At 46.9% G+C, this 19613-nt stretch overlaps 2 protein-coding genes across 3 annotated transcripts in view; both read right to left on the reverse strand.

The window, feature by feature from the left end:
* The window catches only part of CACNB4 (calcium voltage-gated channel auxiliary subunit beta 4), an 87636-nt gene that overhangs the window by 64983 nt on the left and 3040 nt on the right, over window positions 1–19613 (reverse strand). The gene's annotated exons all lie outside the window — the stretch shown is intronic.
* The window catches only part of STAM2 (signal transducing adaptor molecule 2), a 53543-nt gene that overhangs the window by 1295 nt on the left and 32635 nt on the right, over window positions 1–19613 (reverse strand). Inside the window, exon 15 of one of the 2 annotated variants that reach the window (XR_008437923.1) lies at window positions 16153–16199. The exons of the other annotated variant lie outside the window; for it this stretch is intronic. The gene's annotated coding sequence lies outside the window, so the exon portion shown is untranslated. Of the gene's footprint in view, window positions 1–16152; window positions 16200–19613 lie in introns of those variants that run through there. 2 annotated transcript variants of the gene reach the window in all.

Genomic DNA, 19613 nt, shown 5'->3' on the forward strand with positions numbered 1-19613 from the left:
CATCCCTGCAGGGATTTCCCAGCCCTGTGGATGTGACATTTGGGGACACAGGGCTGTGCTGGCAGTGCTGGGAATGGTTGAACTCGATGATCTCAGAGAACTTTTCCAACCCTAATGATCCCAGGAGAATCCCTAAAGCAATTCCTACATTCCTGCAGTGCTCACACCCTCCCAGATCCCACCTGCCCGACCCCAGTGGGTGCCACAGCCCGAGTGTCCCGAGCCCAGAGCCCCAAACTGCAGCTCCAGCACAGCTCTGCCTTCCAGAAACACCTAAAAATATCCTGCCCTTCCCACCTGGGAATTCTGCCTGGCACAGCCACTTGTCCTGCCTCACTAATTGCTGCTGGGAAAAGTCACAATCCCAGAGCAGAAGCCTGGATATCCCAGGAGAGACACCCCGAGCCAGAGCATCTTCTCCCTTCCCTGGGAGGATTCCCACTGCCCCACCAGAGCTGCGAGCAAGCAGGGAAATGTCTCCATTTGAGGGGTTTCTTTCCCCAAATCCACAGCATGAGTCAGTTAATCAGGGATGAGCCCTCTGGATTTCTCATGCTAAGTGGCCTTGGGCTGCTGTTTTCCGTGTGGGTTTCCATGGCAATCGGCGGAACCCGGAATAAATTTGTTTTGTCATAATTGCTGCGCAATTTTGGGCAAAGGGAATAAATAAATATTCTCTTACTATTTCTCCCAGCTCGACCCAGGAGCTGGAGCTTTCCTGAAGCTCCTGATTTAGTGAACAAAGCCCAAAAATCACCAAATATGACGAATTTCAGCAATTGTGGCTATTTAGGATAACCAAACCCGAGCCCTGCCAGCGTGTGGGAGTGTTTATTAGTGTCTCCATGAGTCAGAATTATTCCATCTTTAGAGCTTTTCCCAGATTTTCCCCGTGCTCCACGCCGTGAGGGGGAGAGAGCAGAGATTTGACATCAGCAGAACATTTTTAGGGCTCTGAGAAGACAAACCAAAGGCTGAGCCAGCTCTGAGATTCCCCCCAGCATTCCCAGTTCCACCAGTCCAGGATAAGGAGGGTAGACAGCCCTAGCCCACATTCCCAGGAGATTTATTAGAAACCATAAATTAATTTCTTCTATTTAATTATTAATCTATAATCATAGAGAAGACCTTGGGAGAGCTTCTCCTCTGCTGGTTTCCATGTGCAAGTTCCCAAGAAAACTTGGATTAAAAAAAAGAAAAAATGGAATATATAAAGATAAATAATAAAGAATAGAATATAAAAATTATGCATTACAAGTATATAATTTATAAGTATGAAATATAACATTATGGAGTCGATAGCTGGACGTGGAAAATGTTTATTTTTTGGGGAAAAGCTGTGATTGAGACACAGCCAGGTGCTCTTATTGCAGCTCCCAGGGAGACAACAGGGCAGTGGCCTCTCCCCAGAGAAATCCCAAAGGCAGGATGGGGCAAAACTTCATTTTCCCTATTAAAGACCTTTCCCTATGGACCATCAAGGGATGGATCAAGCTGGGAAAACTGCAGCGCCTGAGTGCACTTTTTACCTGATTCCTCTCAGTTTTATGGTGTCAAAACAGCACAAATGGGGTCATTTGCACTGGCAAATCTGGCTGCCTTTGCCAATTCTTTTTTTTAAAGCTTAATGTGGAAGAAAATCCAAGATCTTATCATTAAAAAGCCCCAATTTTTAATAGATAAAATTATAAATAAATAAATAAATAAATAAATAAACAAATTTATTATATTATATTTTATATTAATTTAAAATAAATTAATTTATTTATTAAACAAAATTAACTTTTAATTTTTAATTAATTAATTAAATCGATTTTATTGATTGGATGGGATTGGATTGGATTGGGTTGGATTGGATTGGATTGGGTTGGATTGGATTGGATTGGGTTGGATTGGGTTGGGTTGGATTGGGTTGGATTGGATTGGGTTGGGTTGGATTGGATTGGATTGGGTTGAGTTGGGTTGGATTGGATTGGACTGGATTGGGTTGGATTGGATTGGATTGGGTTGGATTGGGTTGGGTTGGGTTGGGTTGGATTGGGTTGGGTTGGGTTGGGTTGGATTGGGTTGGGTTGGATTGGATTGGATTGGGTTGGATTGGATTGGATTGGATTGGATTGGATTGGGTTGGGTTGGATTGGATTGGATTGGATTGGATTGGATTGGATTGGATTGGATTGGGTTGGGTTGGATTGGATTGGGTTGGGTTGGATTGGGTTGGGTTGGATTGGGTTGGATTGGATTGGGTTGGGTTGGATTGGATTGGATTGGGTTGAGTTGGGTTGGGTTGGATTGGACTGGGTTGGGTTGGATTGGATTGGATTGGGTTGGATTGGGTTGGGTTGGATTGGGTTGGGTTGGGTTGGATTGGGTTGGGTTGGGTTGGGTTGGATTGGGTTGGGTTGGATTGGATTGGGTTGGATTGGATTGGATTGGATTGGATTGGATTGGATTGGGTTGGGTTGGATTGGATTGGATTGGATTGGATTGGGTTGGGTTGGGTTGGATTGGATTGGATTGGATTGGATTGGATTGGATTGGATTGGGTTGGATTGGATTGGATTGGATTGGATTGGATTGGATTGGATTGGGTTGGGTTGGATTGGATTGGATTGGGTTGGATTGGATTGGGTTGGATTGGATTGGATTGGATTGGATTGGGTTGGGTTGGATTGGGTTGGGTTGGGTTGGATTGGGTTGGATTGGGTTGGGTTGGGTTGGATTGGGTTGGGTTGGATTGGATTGGATTGGATTGGATTGGATTGGGTTGGGTTGGATTGGATTGGATTGGATTGGATTGGATTGGGTTGGGTTGGATTGGGTTGGATTGGGTTGGGTTGGGTTGGATTGGGTTGGATTGGGTTGGGTTGGGTTGGATTGGATTGGATTGGGTTGGGTTGGATTGGATTGGATTGGATTGGATTGGATTGGATTGGATTGGGTTGGGTTGGATTGGATTGGATTGGGTTGGATTGGATTGGGTTGGATTGGATTGGATTGGATTGGATTGGGTTGGGTTGGATTGGGTTGGGTTGGGTTGGATTGGGTTGGATTGGGTTGGGTTGGGTTGGATTGGGTTGGGTTGGATTGGATTGGATTGGATTGGATTGGATTGGGTTGGGTTGGATTGGATTGGATTGGATTGGATTGGATTGGATTGGGTTGGGTTGGATTGGGTTGGATTGGGTTGGGTTGGGTTGGATTGGGTTGGATTGGCCACCAGGCCCAAACAATCCTCACCAGAATCCAACCCAGCAATCACCCCAGGGAAACAATTCTCCAAGCACATTCCACATGGGAAAAACAAGGAGCAGAAATGGAAATTGTTTTCTCTTTCTCTCTCTCTCTGTGCTGCTCTGTGAAAAATCCTGAGAGAGAGAGAAATGTGCTGCCACACCCATCCATCCCTGCCCAACAGAGAGTGTCGATGAGAGAAATGAGAATACCCACCTGCTCACCCAGAAAACCAATAAAAACACCCAACCTGCCTCTGGCATTGATAAGTCACAAGCTATTGATAAGTTACCAGTTATTGATAAGTTACCAGTTATGGATAAGTTACAAGGTATTGATAAGTTACCAGTTATTGATAAGTTACAAGCTATTGGTACGTGACCAGTTATGGATAAGTTACAAGCTATTGGTAAATTACAAGTTATTGGTAAGTTACATGCTATTGATAAGTTACAAGTTATTGATAAGTTACCAGTTATTGGTAAGTTACATGCTATTGATAAGTTACCAGTTATTGGTAAGTTACAAGTTATTGATAAGTTACAAGTTATTGATAAGTTACCAATTATTGATAAGTCACAAGTTATTGATAAGTTACATGTTATTGATAATTTACATGTTATTGGTAAGTTACAAGCTATGGGTAAGTTACATGTTATTGATAAGTTACAAGCTATTGATGAGTTACAAGCTATTGATGAGTTACAAGCTATTGATAAGTTAGAAGTTATTGACAAGTTAAAAGTTACTGATGAATTACAAGTTATTGATAAGCTCTGGGCAGCCAGAGCCTGGCTTGGCAAAGGCTGAAGTGTTTCCCACAGGGCCCTGCAGGAGCAGGTCTGGGGGCTGGCACAGGGCTTCCATTTCTTTTGTGGTTTTTGCAGCCCAGCTCTCACAGCACAAAGCGCTGCCAGCCCTGCCTGGGAGTGGGGAGTGCCATCCCCTGCTGTGGGCACGGGAATGTTTCAGTTGGGAAGTTGGTAAATGCTTTGGAATTGAATGTTCACTCTGCTCAACACCTGCAGGGGAGGGGGCTCCAACATCACGGGGACCTGGAGCTGCTGGAGAGAGCCCAGAGGAGCTCTGGAGCCAGGCTGGGAGAGCTGGGAAGGATGGAACAGGGAGGCTTGGAGCATTCCCACTCCTTGCCTGATCCAAAGTGGGTTATTCCCTCATTTTTTGGTCTTATCTCAGTGTATTGCTCATCTCTTCTTGTGAAAAAAAGAGAAAAGAAATACTGCAAGAATAACGCAGTGGACCTGGCTGGAGGGCTGGGAATGTTCCCCTGGAGAAGGGAAGGCTCCAGGCAGAGCTCAGAGCCCTGGGAATGTTCCCCTGGAGAAGGGAAGGCTCCAGGCAGAGCTCAGAGCCCTGGGAATGTTCCCCTGGAGAAGGGAAGGCTCCAGGCAGAGCTCAGAGCCCTGGGAATGTTCCCCTGGAGAAGGGAAGGCTCCAGGCAGAGCTCAGAGCCCTGGGAATGTTCCCCTGGAGAAGGGAAGGCTCCAGGCAGAGCTCAGAGCCCTGGGAATGTTCCCCTGGAGAAGGGAAGGCTCCAGGCAGAGCTCAGAGCCCCTTGCAGGGCCTGAAGGGGCTCCAGGAGAGCTGGAGAGGGACTGGGGACAAGGGATGGAGGGACAGGAGCCAGGGAATGGCTCCCACTGCCAGAGGGCAGGGATGGCTGGGAGATTGGGAATTGGGAATTCCTGGCTGGGCTGGAATTCCCAGAGCAGCTGGGGCTGCCCTGGATCCCTGGAGGTGCCCAAGGCCAGGCTGGAGCAGCCTGGGATGGGGAAGGTGCCCCTGCCCATGGAATGGGGAGATTGGGATGAACTTTAAGGTCCCTTCCAACCCAAACTATCCTGGTATTCTGGGATTCTATAAATTTACATTTAAGGCAAGAGGGAGCATCGTGTTTTTCTTACCTGGGCTAAAAAATCAGGAATTCCTGGAAGCAGCATTCCTTGTACCTCCAACTCATCTCTCCTGGGATAACCCAGGCTTCTTACAGACATCCACTGCAAATTATTCCCCAAAAATCAGCAGGAGCAACACTGGAAATCAGTCACGTTGTGTTTGTGGTGTTTGCACCTGAGCCGAGCTCTGTGCTCAGGACTTTGAAAAATAGAAAAACAGAAAAATGGGAGAACAGAAAAATAGAAACCCCACATTTAAATTATGAAAAGGACTTAAAGTCGTGAGGACTCGACGTTCCGGCGAGCCTCAATCCAACATCCCCATCCTGTGGCTCGGACCAGAACTGCAGAATTTCATCCCAGAAACTCAGCTCCTGCTGCCACCTAAGCCCAGGTGCACACCGGGCGTGGGATTCTTCTTTTTAGATACTCTCCTGCCTGTAATTCTTTTGGAAAAGGGTTTTTCTATGGATCTGGGCTTGTAAAGAAATGGGAATTTTGTATTTGACAGCCATGAAACGCCTTTTAGTAAATCAAGAGGATCTTCATCCTGACACTGCACAAGAACCTAAGAGCAGACTCCCACAAATTCCTCTCAAAACCTGGGCTCACCACGAGCCAGGATTTGCCAGGCTCGTCCTGCCTGAAGGAAAACTAAGGAATAAGGAAGAACCTTGTGAAAGTGGGCTTTTAGAAAGTAATTAGTGAATTTCTGTGTAAGTGAATACATGTCCCAGTGGTCTGAAATTCTTATAAACACTGTTCCTGTTTTTTCTAGGATCAGATATTTCATTCCCATGAAATTCAGTGTTGTCTGTTCCTACAAAATGCTTCACTTGATGGCATGAGGGTGGAAGGACTCATTAAAAAAAAAAAAAGCAAGACAGCAGCAACATAAATGAACTGCAGCAACACAAACAAACTGCAGCAATCTGCTGTTCATAGCACCCAGTCCCACCTCTGGGACCCCACAAGAGAAAAAGCTGCAGCAGCAACCACCAAACCCAGCACTGCTGGAGCCTGAACCAGAATTTGAGGGTTTAGACAACAGCTCAAGGGTTTGTGCTGCTATCCTGCATTAAATCTGAGTGGCTGAGGGAGGGAATACAACCAGGGAAGGGCTGGGGGCAGCATCCAAACCAGGACCAGGATCCAAAAAAGGGGCAGCATCCAAACCATGACCAGGATCCAGCCAGGGGAGGATCCAAACCAGGACCAGGATCCAAAAAAGGGGAAGGATCCAAACCATGACCAGGATCCAGCCAGGGAAGGATCCAAACCAGGACCAGGATCCAAACCAGGGGAGGATCCAAACCATGACCAGGATCCAGCCAGGGGAGGATCCAAACCAGGACCAGGATCCAGCCAGGGGAGGATCCAAACCAGGACCAGGATCCAGCCAGGGGAGGATCCAAACCAGGACCAGGATCCAAACCAGGAGCTGATCCAAACCAGGACTAGGATCCAAAAAAGGGGCAGGATCCAAACCAGAACCAGGATCCAAAAAAGGGGCAGGATCCAAAACAGAACCAGGATCCAAACCAGGATCTTGATCCAAAACAGAATCAGGATCCAAACCAGGGGCAGGATCCAAACCAGAACCAGGATCCAAACCAGGGGCAGGATCTAAACCAAGACCAAGATCCAAACCAGAGGCAGGATCCAAACCAGGACCAAGATGGAAACGAGGACTATCCCCCCCACTCCAGAGAAGACACAGGATTTATTTTGGTCAAAAGTTTACATTTTGGAAGATTGTTTTTACTGCTGGATTCCTGCTGGAAACACAGGGATGTTTGTGCCTGTTCTCCTGGATGTGGGGAGGATCACTGGAGGGACAGGAGCCAGGGAATGGCTCCCACTGCCAGAGGGCAGGGATGGGTGGGAGATTGGGAATTGGGAATTCCTGGCTGGGCTGGAATTCCCAGAGCAGCTGGGGCTGCCCTGGATCCCTGGCAGTGCCCAGGGCCAGGCTGGAGCAGCCTGGGATGGTGGGGGGTGTCCCTGCCATGGCAGGGGGTGGATTAGGATGGGCTTTAACCCTTCCAACCCAACCCACTGTGGGATTCTGGGATGACCACGGCAAACTGGAGATGTGCCAGTGCTCTCTAAGCCCAGCTTAACCCCCTCAAGCTCAAAGCAAGCCGCAGCTGCCACGGCCCCGGTGGAAGTCAGGGAGGCAGATCCCTTGGGATCCCTTGGGATCTGCAGTGTCAGGAGTGGTCACAGATTTCCAATCATGCTCCAAAATTTGGTTTTTTTTTTTCTCTGCACAGTATTTTGCTTCCATAGGAATAGTGCAACCTCAGCCCACCCCAAGATGTTGCCTTTTAGGGACAACCCAAAAAGGGCTTTTCCAGGAACAAAGGATCTGACTCCCTCCAAACCAGTAACATGTGGGTGGACACAGCAGGACCAGTCCAGAGGCACAATTCTGACAGGGGCTGCTGGGGAGCCAGAAACCATCAGCACAGTGCATTTTGATTTGGGGCTGTATTAAAATATACCCTACCAAGAAGGTGTTCTAAGAATAGAACTGAATAGGAAAAAAAAAAACCCAGGGATTTTATTCAAATACATCATACCAAGGAAAGGTTCTAATAATAGACCTGAATGGGAGAAAGGCACAGCTTGGAACTGCTGTGCAGAGCAAAGTTACCCCTCTCCAAGCCAGACTTAGCTGAAATTCCCCAAACCCCAGGGAATCGATGCTGGAATTCAGGCAGAGCATCCTCGTTAGCTGCTCATTAGCATATTTTACATCAGCATATGGCCAGGCCCTGAACCGAAGCCCTCTGGTATTTGCCAAGCACTGAGCTGCACCGAGTCACAGCCCCAGGATGGTCGGGATTGGAAAGGACCTTGGAGCTCATCCTGTTCCACCCCCTGCCACGGGCAGCGACACCTTCCACCAGAACAGAAATAATCGTGCTGAAAACATGACATAAAACGGGGGAAACTGCACAGATTCCTCACGAAAGCACACATGAGACCAGTTAAATATAGCCCAGGCAGGCTCCTGACACAAGACAATAAAATATTCCTGGTGTCTCTCTTTAGCATCCTGAAATTCTGCCTGCTGCATCCGTGGCAAAATCCAAGCGGTTTTCCAGGGCTGGGGTTTGATTTCCATGATCCCACCCCCTCCCTCAGCACCGAGCCTCCTCTCCCCCCTCCATCTCCTCATTGCACCCCTCTCCGTGGTGCCCACGCTGCTCCACCCGCTCCTGTATTATCATGAAAATCACACTTCCACTCCTCCTTTCCACAACATTCTGTATCCTTGGAGCGGGCTGATTTTAGGTCCAAAGCTGTTCCATCTTCTCCTGTTCCAAACAACTTCTCTTCACCTTCCACACCCTCCCCAAAGCCCTTCCCCAGCAGCTCCTTGCTGCTGGATGTTCCCTCTGCTGCAGTGGGGGAGCTCAGACCCCAGCCCAGATATTCCTCATGGATAATTCCTAGGGCTGCACATGGCATTCCCCTAAATCCCCCCTCAGCTTGCAGAAATATCAATACTATAGCTGTGTTTTACACCCCCAAATACAGGGTGAGCAGCAGCATCCTTCACTTCCTTCAGGAACATCTTCCAATTCCTTTATTTCCCTGCTCAGTTCCAAGGGTTTCGTGTTGCCCAGGGCTTTGGCTTGAAGGCCACAGCTCCAGAGGTTGTAAATCCATGGATACATGCACACAAGAGCAGACTGCACCTTCCTGAACACTCCTTTATTCCCACAGATCCTTCAAAACCAGCTCAGGGATCTCTTCAGAGATCTCCAAAGCACAAGATGGGAACTCTCCCATGGGGAAGGCTCTGGGAGCAGATTTAGGAGCCCCTTTTCCAAAGGGGGAAATTCTTCAGAATTCTTCAAGGAAAGGGGAAATTCTTCAGAATTCTTCAAGGAAAGGGGAAATTCTTCAGAATTCTTCAAGGAAAGGGAAAATTCTTCAGAATTCTTCAAGGAAAGGGGAAATTCTTCAGAATTCTTCAAGGAAAGGGAAAATTCTTCAGAATTCTTCAAGGAAAGGGGAAATTCTTCAGAATTCTTCAAGGAACGGGTCTGTTGTGAGGAAGATAAAGAAGCATCCGGAGCTGCGAGTTCAGCCAAAGTTTAGAGATGATGTAAAAAAGAAAGGTGGGGCCAAAAGGAGACATTTGAGTCAATGTAGGTACTGTAGAAATTCAGGGCATGATTCATTAGCCAAAAAAACCCTGAACCCCCTCTGCAGCTATTTCCAAGGAGGTACATCCATAATTTATGTGGAACAGGAGTGGGCTGCAATTTCCCCCACACTGCTCCTGCATAAATTACAGCGGCTTGTGATTCCCCAACTCCTGCTTTTCCTGCCTGTAAGTGGTAACCTCTCATTTCCCCAGCACAGGAACCAGGGGCATCTGTGAAAAAAAGGAAGGGGAAGGGTTTGCAGGTGAAAGAACTGCGAGTTGGACTTGGGGTGCCAGGAACTGGGAAAGGGGAGAGGCTGTGGGGGATTCTCTGTTATTTCTCAGCACGGGTTACAGAAACCCACAAAAGCCTCCTAAATCACCTGCCCTGAGCACAGAGAGCAGCCAGGGCACACGGTGGTGGAGAAGTTTAAAATATCAAGAGATTGATCATGAGAGCTGCTCCCCCACTTGTGGATGGTTTGGAGCAGAAGAGACCTTGAGTGCATGAAATAAATCCAGAAAACATTTCCCAGCCCTGGGAGAGCCCGAGGCCAGGCTGGATGGGCTTTGGTGAGGCTTTGGGGCCAAGGAAATTTCCTTTGTGGAGGTTTGGCCCCTGAGAGAACAGGGACCACGTGCTGAAGTCAGGACAATCTCAGTGCCTTGAAGAAACCCTATAACCTACATCCCTGGAAAAATCCCTTGGAAAAAGGAGAGGGGCAGAGGCTGGACATGCAGAGTGTCCATGGAGAGGCCATGGTGTGTGGCAGGAGGCAGCAGGTGACTCCTGGTGGCCTTTCTGCTGTCCCCTTGCTGCCACTTTCTGTACCAAACCCCACCCAAACTCTGCGGGGACAAAGGGAAAGGGAAAGGGAAAGGGAAAGGGAAAGGGAAAGGGAAAGGGAAAGGAAAAGGAAAAGGGAAAGGAAAAGGGAAAGGAAAAGGAAAAGGAAAAGGAAAAGGAAAAGGAAAAGGAAAAGGAAAAGGAAAAGGAAAAGGAAAAGGAAAAGGAAAAGGAAAAGGGAAAAGGAAAAGGAAAAGGAAAAGGACCAGAAATAAAAGAGAAAGGGAAAAAAAAAGGGATGAAAGCAGAGGAAGCTGCTCCAGGACCAGTGAGTGTGGCTAGGACACATCCAACTGCTCCGTGAAGGAAAAGGGAAAATTTTCCTTCCAGAACACCAAAGAATGGGGGAATGAAGTGACACAAGATGAGTTATGAAAGAGTCACCCACTCTTTAGGGCCACTACCCACATTTTGTGCTCTCAGATTCTCTCCACACAAACCAGAGACCGATTCCACCTCCCCTTTCTTGATATTTTTTTCCCCCTCCTTTTCTCCTTCCTCTCACTTTTTTCCCTGCCCCTGGTTTTTGTCAGGTTTTGGGGAGCTCTTTTTTTTTGTCCCTCAGTCTGTTCCCATCACTTGGCTGAGGTGACACCCTGTCCACTGGGCAGCTCTCATTACCTGGGGAGGGAGTGTCCCAACACTGTCACTTCCAAGGGACAAACACAAGCTGTGACACCCAGAATGGGAAATAAAAGAGAGTAACAACATTCCCAGGAAAAACAGAAACAAACAACAACAAAACCAAAAAATCCCACATGCCGTCCTTATCCGAATTTAACTAGTTACTATAGTAAAAATTTGGGATTTCCCCTCTTCCCACTCCTTTTGTCTGGTACAAAAGTGGGTAATGAGGCAGCTGCTGAAATTCAGTGCAGAGGAAAGAGAGGCACTGGTGAAAAGGAAACAGCCAAGGCAAGGCCAGAGGGAGCTTTTGAGGAGAAGGAAGATGGAAGAGAGGCAGGGCCATGAGCTGCAGGAGAGGAAACAGCCCCGGGTTGTGCTGGGGGAGGTTTAGGTTAAATGTTAGGCTCAGTTCTTCCATGGACAGGGTTGTAAAGCACTGGAATGGGCTGCCCAGGGCAGTGTGGGGTCCCTGTCCCTGGAGGTGGCACCTGCTGGTTGATGTTGGACTTGATGATCCTAAAGGTCTTTTCCAACCTCAGCAATTCCATGCCTCATCCCACAGGGATCCTTCCCACGCTCTCACCGTGGCTCTGGCTCTCCCATCTCCTCATCCCCACCTTCCTGATGGGTTTTAACCCCAGCTCATTCTTCGCTTCTGTGCACCTCCCACACCACCTTCTCCTCCAAGGAGGTGGGTTCCATTCGGAATTCCTGGAATCCCTCTCCTCCCACCCAGCCCAGCACCACCAGCTGTCCCCTCTGCCACCCCCAGGTCACACATCTCCTTTCCCCACAGCACAGCAGAGTTGCTGTCCCACGGGATGGAGCCTTTCTCCCCCGACCCCGACGTGTGGGGAGCAGGGAGAGGGAGGAGAAGCTGCTCCTGCTGGCCCAAGATGCTCAAAGCCAAAGCAGCAGGAGAATATTTCAGCCCTAATTGCCAGCAGGCTCTTGGAAGATGAATGCCTGGCTGAGGTTTCATCATCTCGGGCCATTAACCTCGACTGGTCATTAAGGCCCAAGAAATGCCAAGTGCTGAGGGCGTTTTTATCCCTCTCTGATGAATAAAAGAGGAGGAGGAGAAAAAAAAAAAAAAACAACCCACCAGGTTATGAAATGTTTCCTAATGGGAAAATCAGTTCCCGTTGCTCAGAAGAACAGTACACCCCAACAAATTCCCGGTACAAAAATTCCACCTGTGAACTTTGAAATACAGAGGAAATTTGGCATAAAAGGCTCCAAAAGCACTTCACAAAAATGGGAGGGAACATTTACATGCCAAGTGTTGTCCCCAGTCCCCCAGGAGAAGGTTCCCTAAGCCCCTGAGGTAAAAGTGGAGAATGTAACTCACCACAAGAACCTGGGTAAGAGAAATGCAAATCCAAATCAACAATGGGATCTGGCTGGAAAATCCTCCTGTAATCCACCTTCCTCTTTGGAAACGGACACGTAGCTCTGCAGCTGTCAAGGCTTACTGGAGTCACTAGTGAGGAGCATAACTGGGATTTTCCTCCAGGGTATGGTTGGGATTCTCCTGCTTAAATCCAGGTGTCTGCTGCTGCTTCAGGTCAGCCAGCAAATCCCAACAATTATCCCAATAAAAAGGATCACCTTGATCTCCAAAGGAGTGGTTTCAAAAGGGTTTTGCAAAATTCCAGCCTGGGATTATTTTACTGCCCTGCCTGGCTGGGGATCTGTGATTTTTGCAGGGATAGCAAAGTGCATTAAGTGCAGGAACCTGCGGAGATGTGGAGACACGGGGGCAGCTCCGGCTGTCCACAGGGATAAATGGGAAATGATGCATTATGTAAGCTGGGAAAAGAGTGCCTGGGAAAGCACTGAAACCACAGCCTGGACAGAAGGCACAAACCTCAGGAGAAATGGCATCCAAGGAAAAGCAAGGGGAGCTTACAGCTTATTCCTGGCAGGAGAAGATGTCACAGCCCGGAGCCGAGCGCTGCAAACTGTCAGGATACAAGAGACTTCCACTTAAGGATGTTAAATCTCTTATCTGGGACAAGAGAAGGTTTTCCCTGAAGCATGCTGCTCATCGTGGAAGTGTCAAGGAAAGGGAATGCCGAGGGTTTATTGTTCAGTGGGAATGGGATGGGTGGAACTACCAGGGTGTGCTTTCCCCAGAACCTTCTGGTGGTTCACACTCTCCGGCCCAGATGTCACCAAATCCCAGCCTAGGGTCCCTCTGCAAACACAGGGCTTGGAATGGGGACACTCAGGGACACTCAGGGACAGTCAGGGACCACGGCAATGCTGGCACCAAAATCCCCAACAGCCCCGAGGGAGCAGCACCTTCCCCAGAAGGGGTGAGGTGTGAAAGGTCCCAAAAACCCCCAGGGTTTGTACCAGGGCAGAGAACGGGGCCAGGAGGGATCTCTCTCCCTGTCCTTTAGGAAAGCTTCCCATTTTTATTAGAGGGAAAGGGGAAAGCAGGCAAGGCCTTGCTGCTCCCAATCCCTTTTTATCTGGAGACCTCATTACCAGCAGCCAAAAATTAAAACAACAGAGGGAAGACACGTTCTTATTCCCGCTCTCCAAATTGTCTCAGTTGTCCAAGTATCCATCAGTCATTACCAAAATGTTTAGTTGGGAGATTGGGAATTGGGAATTCCTGGCTGGGCTGGAATTCCCAGAGCAGCTGGGGCTGCCCTGGATCCCTGGAGGTGTCCAAGGCCAGGCTGGATGGAGCTGGGAGCAGCTGGGGCAGTGGGAGGTGTCCCTGATGGAACTGGATGAGTTTTGAGGTCCCTCCCAACCCAAACCAGTCTGGGATTCTGGGATTCCTTTTATCCCGTTTGACTATCAGCCAAAACCCTTCTAACAGCAGATCTTTTTAACATGGCGAGTGGCTCAAGAATTTTAGATTTTGTTTTCCTAGAGCTCTGCTTGATTATTTTTTTAAAGCCAATTTGGAAGATTATTCACATCACGCTTCCCCCAATAACCCTGAACCCAACAGAAAGGAATTCAGGAGCTCTTTTTTTTCCAGCTCTGTGGGCCCCCCCAAAACCCAAAGGATTTTAGGATAAAAAGCCATTTCTGCTCCTTTCAGAGCAGCAGAACATATTTGAGCATGGAGTGCCCAGTAATGATGATCTCTGCTCCCCCCAGAGCCCAGGGGCTGCGTGCTGGGTCCACAGAAATGCTGGCACAGCCCCCAGCTCCTGCCTGGGCTCCCCTGGCGTCGCTCCAGGCCCCACCCAGCAGAACCCGGGGCCTCAAATCCAAACTGGGAGCACTGGGAGCAGGGGGAGGTGGGCACGGGGCTGCCCAGGAGCTCCACACCTGCATTTAACTCAGGCTGCAGCAGGTCTTGTGGGAGTCCTGACTTCCAGGCTCCTCCTTGCAGGGATGGAACAGCAAGTGCATCATACCCTATAGATCTATGTTTTTAAAATAACCTTTTAAATATATGTATTTACATGTTTGTAAATGTATTTTTAATTCTTTCCTATTAAATATTGAAGGGGGACAGCAGGAGCATCATGCATTTGTACCCTATATATCTATGTGTATATATATATATATAATCTAGATAGATAGATAGATAGATAGATAGATAGATATTTACATATATATATATTTACAACCTTTTTAATATATATATTTACATGTTTGTAAAGGTATTTTTAATTCTTTCCTATTAAATATTGAAGGGGAACAGCAGGAGCATCATGTATTTGTACCCTATATATCTATGTGTGTATATATATAATATATATATATACACATAGATAGATATAGATATAGATAGATATTTACACATATATATATTCACAACCTTTTTAATATATATATTTACATGTTTCTAAAGGTATTTTAAATTTTTTCCTATTAAATATTGAAGGGGAACAGCAAGAGCATCATGCATTTGTACCCTATATATCTATGTGCATATATATCTATATATGTATCTCTATATATCTCTCTATATATATAGATAGATATTTACACATATATATATAGTTACAACCTCTTTAATATATATATTTACAACCTTTTTAATATATATATTTACATGTTTGTAAAGGTATTTTTAATTCTTTCCTATTAAATATTGAAGGGGGACAGCAGGAGCATCATGCATTTGTACCCTATATTTCTATGTGTACATAGATATATATAATCTATATAGATAGACAGATATTTACATATATATATAGTTACAACCTGTTTAATATATATACTTACAACCTTTTTAATATATATATTTACATGTTTGTAAAGGTATTTTTAATTTTTTTCTTATTAAATGTTGAAAGGGGACAGCAGGAGCATCAGGCATTTGTACCCTATATATCTGTGTATATATATCTATATATGTATCTCTATATATAAATCTATGTATCTATAGATAGATAATTACACACACATATATAACCTTTTTAATATATATATTTACATGTTTGTAAAGGTATTTTTTAGTTTTTGCCTATTAAATATTGAAGGGGGACATCAAGAGCATTGTGCATTCATACCCTATATATATTTACATTTACATTTGTATTTATATATATTTATTTATTTACACATATATTTTTATATATATAGATTTTTTGTATATTTATTTATATTTATATTATATTTTTTAGTTCTTGCCTATTAAATATTGAAGGGGGACATCAAGAGCATTGTGCATTCATACCCTATATATATTTACATTTACACTTGCATTTATATATATTTATTTATTTACAGTTATATTTATATATATAGATTTTTGTATATATATTTAAATTATATTTTTTAGTTTTTGCCTATTAAATATTGAAGGGGGACATCAAGAGCATTGTGTATTCATACCCTATATATATTTACATTTACACTTGTATTTATATATATTTATTTATTTACACTTATATTTATATAGATAGATTTTGTGTATATATTTATATTTATATTATATTTTTTAGGTTTTGCCTAGTAAATATTGAAGGGGGACATCAAGAGCATTGTGCATTCATACCCTATATATATATATTTACATTTACACTTGTATCTATATATATTTACATTTACACTTATATTTATATATTTATATAGAGAGATTTTTGTATATATATTTATATTATATTTTTTAGTTCTTGCCTATTAAATATTGAAGGGGGACATCAAGAGCATTGTGCATTCATACCCTATATATATTTACATTTACACGTGTATCTATATATATTTATATTTACACTTGTATTTAAATATATTTATTTACATTTACAGTTGTATTTATATAAATATATTTGTATATACATTTCTATTATATAAATATTAATTATATAATTGTTCTATTTCTATATTTATATTGTACATTTTTAATCCCTGTATTTCCTGTCTCACCTCTCGAACATCCCCCATTCCCATCCTGCTCCAGCCATGGAAACGCCTCGCTGGGATAACACTGCTCAGATGAAGAGAATGAATTTTATAGGTCACGCTGCAGAGATGTAAACAAACACCCACGGCCGGTACAGGCACACGGATCACTCCCAAATCCCCCAAATTTGGGGCGAGGAGCAGCCAAATCCTATTTTTGCCTCCATCCCTACGCCGCTCTCTATCAATATCTGACTTTTCCTGGGCGACTTTGGGCTCTTCCCAAAGCCCGGCCTTGTTGCCATGGTGACAGTAAAGCCTGGCAGCATCTCCTGGGAGCCAGCCTTTGGGAAGGGCCGATCCCAAGGGCTCCAAAGCCCCGGAGCAGTCCCGGGAATTCCGCGCCGCTTCCCGCCCCTCCCGACCATTCCAGCGGCTGCTGCTGTGCGCCAGCCCGCGCTGGGGGCGTGGACGGCGCCCCAATTCCACGGGAGCTGCGCCTTGCTGGACACCTCAGCGTGGACAGCACCCCTGGAACCGCCCGGAGGCCGTGGAGCTCCAAACCCGGCCAAAAATCAACAGCTGGGCAGGGGGGGTTTATCCCTGGAAAAACCACGGCCGCCGTCGGGAGTCGCTTGCCAACACAGCACACACAGCACGGCCTCCCAGCAGAACCGAGCGGGAGCTTAATTGGGGATTCAATTAGAAGACGAAGAAACATTCAATTAAGCCTCGCGGTGCCGCGGAGGATTCCCAGGCACGCAGCATTCCAGGGAAAAACGGGAACGTGCAGGAGGCTGCCGGCTCCGGCACGGCCCTGGTGATGGCAGAACTGAGGAGGGAAGCCAATTTTCCTGCTCCTTGCTTTGTAATTAAAAGAAAAAAGAAAAGTCCATTTCATTTCCTCTTGTTTCAGCCTTGTGAAGGTTCATGGAGTCACAGAGTATCCCGACTGGGAAAGGGAGCCACAGGATCGTGGATCCAGCCCCTGGCCCTGCACAGACACCCCAAAATCCCACCCTGAGCATCCCTGGTGTCCAAATCCTCCTGGAGCTCTTGGGGATGTCCCCATTCCCTGGGGAGCCCGGGCAGGGCCAGCACCTCTGGGGGAAGAGCCTTTCCCTAAATCCATCCTGCCCCTCCCCTGGCCCGGCCCCAGGAAGGACAAGCTCCAAGTCCATCCATTTCCTTCCAGGAAACCCTGGGCAAGGTCCCACCCGTGCATCCCATGGCTCTGACCTCATCCACAGGGGCAGCATCCTGGAGGAGCTGATGGAGGGGTGTCCTCTGCATGTCCTGGAACCCCCGGGCTCACCTGGAGCTGCCCAGGTGAGCACATTCCACACGGGAAGCTGTAGGGCAGCGGGGCCAGGCTCCTCATTTTCCCAGGATTTCCTCACCGAGGTCACTGCAGCCATTCCAAAATCCCAGCCCTGCCCCTTGGTTGGGATGGTTCCTCTCCAGCTGCCAGGGGACGATCCCATGGGAGCTCCCCAGTCCTTCACAGGGAATTCCTGCCATGGATTGTCCCAGTGGCCCCACCTTTGCCCTGCAGGAGCAAACCATCCTCAGCAATCACCTGGGATTGACCTCGGGCCGTGAGGACTCTCAAACCAACAGGATCCAGTGTCCCAGGCCAGGCTGGACAGGGCTGGGAGCAGCCTGGGACAGTGGCAGGTGTCCCTGTCCATGGCAGGGAGCTGGAATGGGGTGGGATTTAAGTCCCTTGCAACTCAAACCATTCCAGGATTCCGTGATTTTGTGACACCAGCAGAAAACACCTCTTTCCCTCAAAGCTGCAAGGCCCTTTTGGAAAGCTTTTGTAAACTCTGTGGTGCTGAATGCAGGAGAAAACCCCAAACCTGAGGGAAAGTCAAGCAAGACACCCTGGGAACATTCATTTCACTTCAAGCCTTAATTCCCCTCCTTGATTCAACCTAAATATTTGGATTTACAAAGTCAAATCTTGACTTTTACAAACTAAATCCACCGTTTCTTCATCGAATGGCATAACCTGAGAGCTGGCTGAGCTGAGCACCCTGATTTCAGCAGGGATGAGGCACAACCATGCCAGGGCTGCTGCTCTGGGGAGAGAGGGCTCAGCCTTTTATTCACCTGTCAAATGCTTAAACAGCTCGGAGGAAAATAAGAGCCCAGCCTAAGGAATAATCACATTCCATGACAGTAAGCTGTATTTTAGAAATTAATGACTCATGGCAGGATTGAGCTCATCCTGAGCTAAATTGCTGAACCTCTGCTCTGCTCCTCTGCAGACACGATTGTTATCCATTTAACCAGCGCTGGATTTTGGGGAATGCCTGGATCACTGCAGGTTCCCACTGGAATGGACCCTGCTCCCAGCAGCATCTGCCTCCAGTGGAGACCAGAGTCCCCAGGGGATGCCCTGAGGGAAGGGATTTTGAGAGAAAAAAAATGCAGAATTCTGGGAAGAATTCAGATGCACCTTGAGAAGTTCATCAAGAAACGGTCACTGACAAGCAGAGCCCTGCGGAAACAAGGCCACAAAAATCTTTTTAAAGATTCTAAATTCTTTTGTCACAATGTCCTCAACCTTTGAAGTGTTGTTAGAGCCTGAGAGCTGCTCTGATAACACAAAAGGTTGCTCCTCTCTTCCTCTCAATATTACACAGGAAAAATTACATTTAAAAGGGGGAAGCACAAGTGCTGCCAGAGATGCAGCACCAGGTGTAACTAAGTCTCAAAAGAAAATTTGCTTTAACCTCAACTATCTCTAAAGAAGCAGCAAAAAATCTTCCAGAAATAAACTGCACATCTAAATATAGTTTTGTGTGAAGTTAAATGTCCTTGGGCTGCTCAGGGACACTCAGTGGCTTCACTTGGAGTCTCTGGCACAAGCTGGGAAGGATTTCCACTTATTCCTGTGAATGTTTCAAGGAGATTTTATTACAAGGCCCTGCTGGTACCAAAAAATCCCCTGGAATTATCGAGTCCAACCATCCTCAGCTCTGCCAAGGCCACCACTGACCCCTGTCCCCAAGTGCCACATCCACAGGGCGTTAAATCCCTCCAGGGATGGGGACTCCAGTGCCCTGGGCAGCTGTGCCAGGGATGGGGGACTTTTTCCAGGAAGGAATTTCCTCAAATTCCACCCTGAGCTCCCCTGGGCCAGCCTGAGGCCGTTCCCTCTCCTCCTGTCCCTGTTCCCTGGGATGATCCCAAATCCTCCCCGGCTGTCCCCTCCTGGCAGGGAATTCCAGAGAGGGAAAAGATCCCTCTGCATCCTCCTTTGCTCCAGGCTGAGCCCCTTCCCAGCTCCCTCAGGAATTCTCCAGCCCTTCCCAGCTCCCTCAGGAATTCTCCAGCCCCTTCCCAGCTCCCTCAGGAATTCCCCAGCCCCTTCCCAGCTCCGTTCCCTTCCCTAGCCCTGCTCCAGCCCCTCAGGGTCTCCCCTGCCATGAGGGGAAAATTAAAAAGTGGAGAAAACATGAGGGGAAAAAAAAAGTGCGGGAAGTTTGGG

The sequence above is a fragment of the Vidua macroura genome, chromosome 7 (genome assembly GCF_024509145.1).
Source record: "Vidua macroura isolate BioBank_ID:100142 chromosome 7, ASM2450914v1, whole genome shotgun sequence".
Taxonomy (NCBI): domain Eukaryota; kingdom Metazoa; phylum Chordata; class Aves; order Passeriformes; family Viduidae; genus Vidua; species Vidua macroura.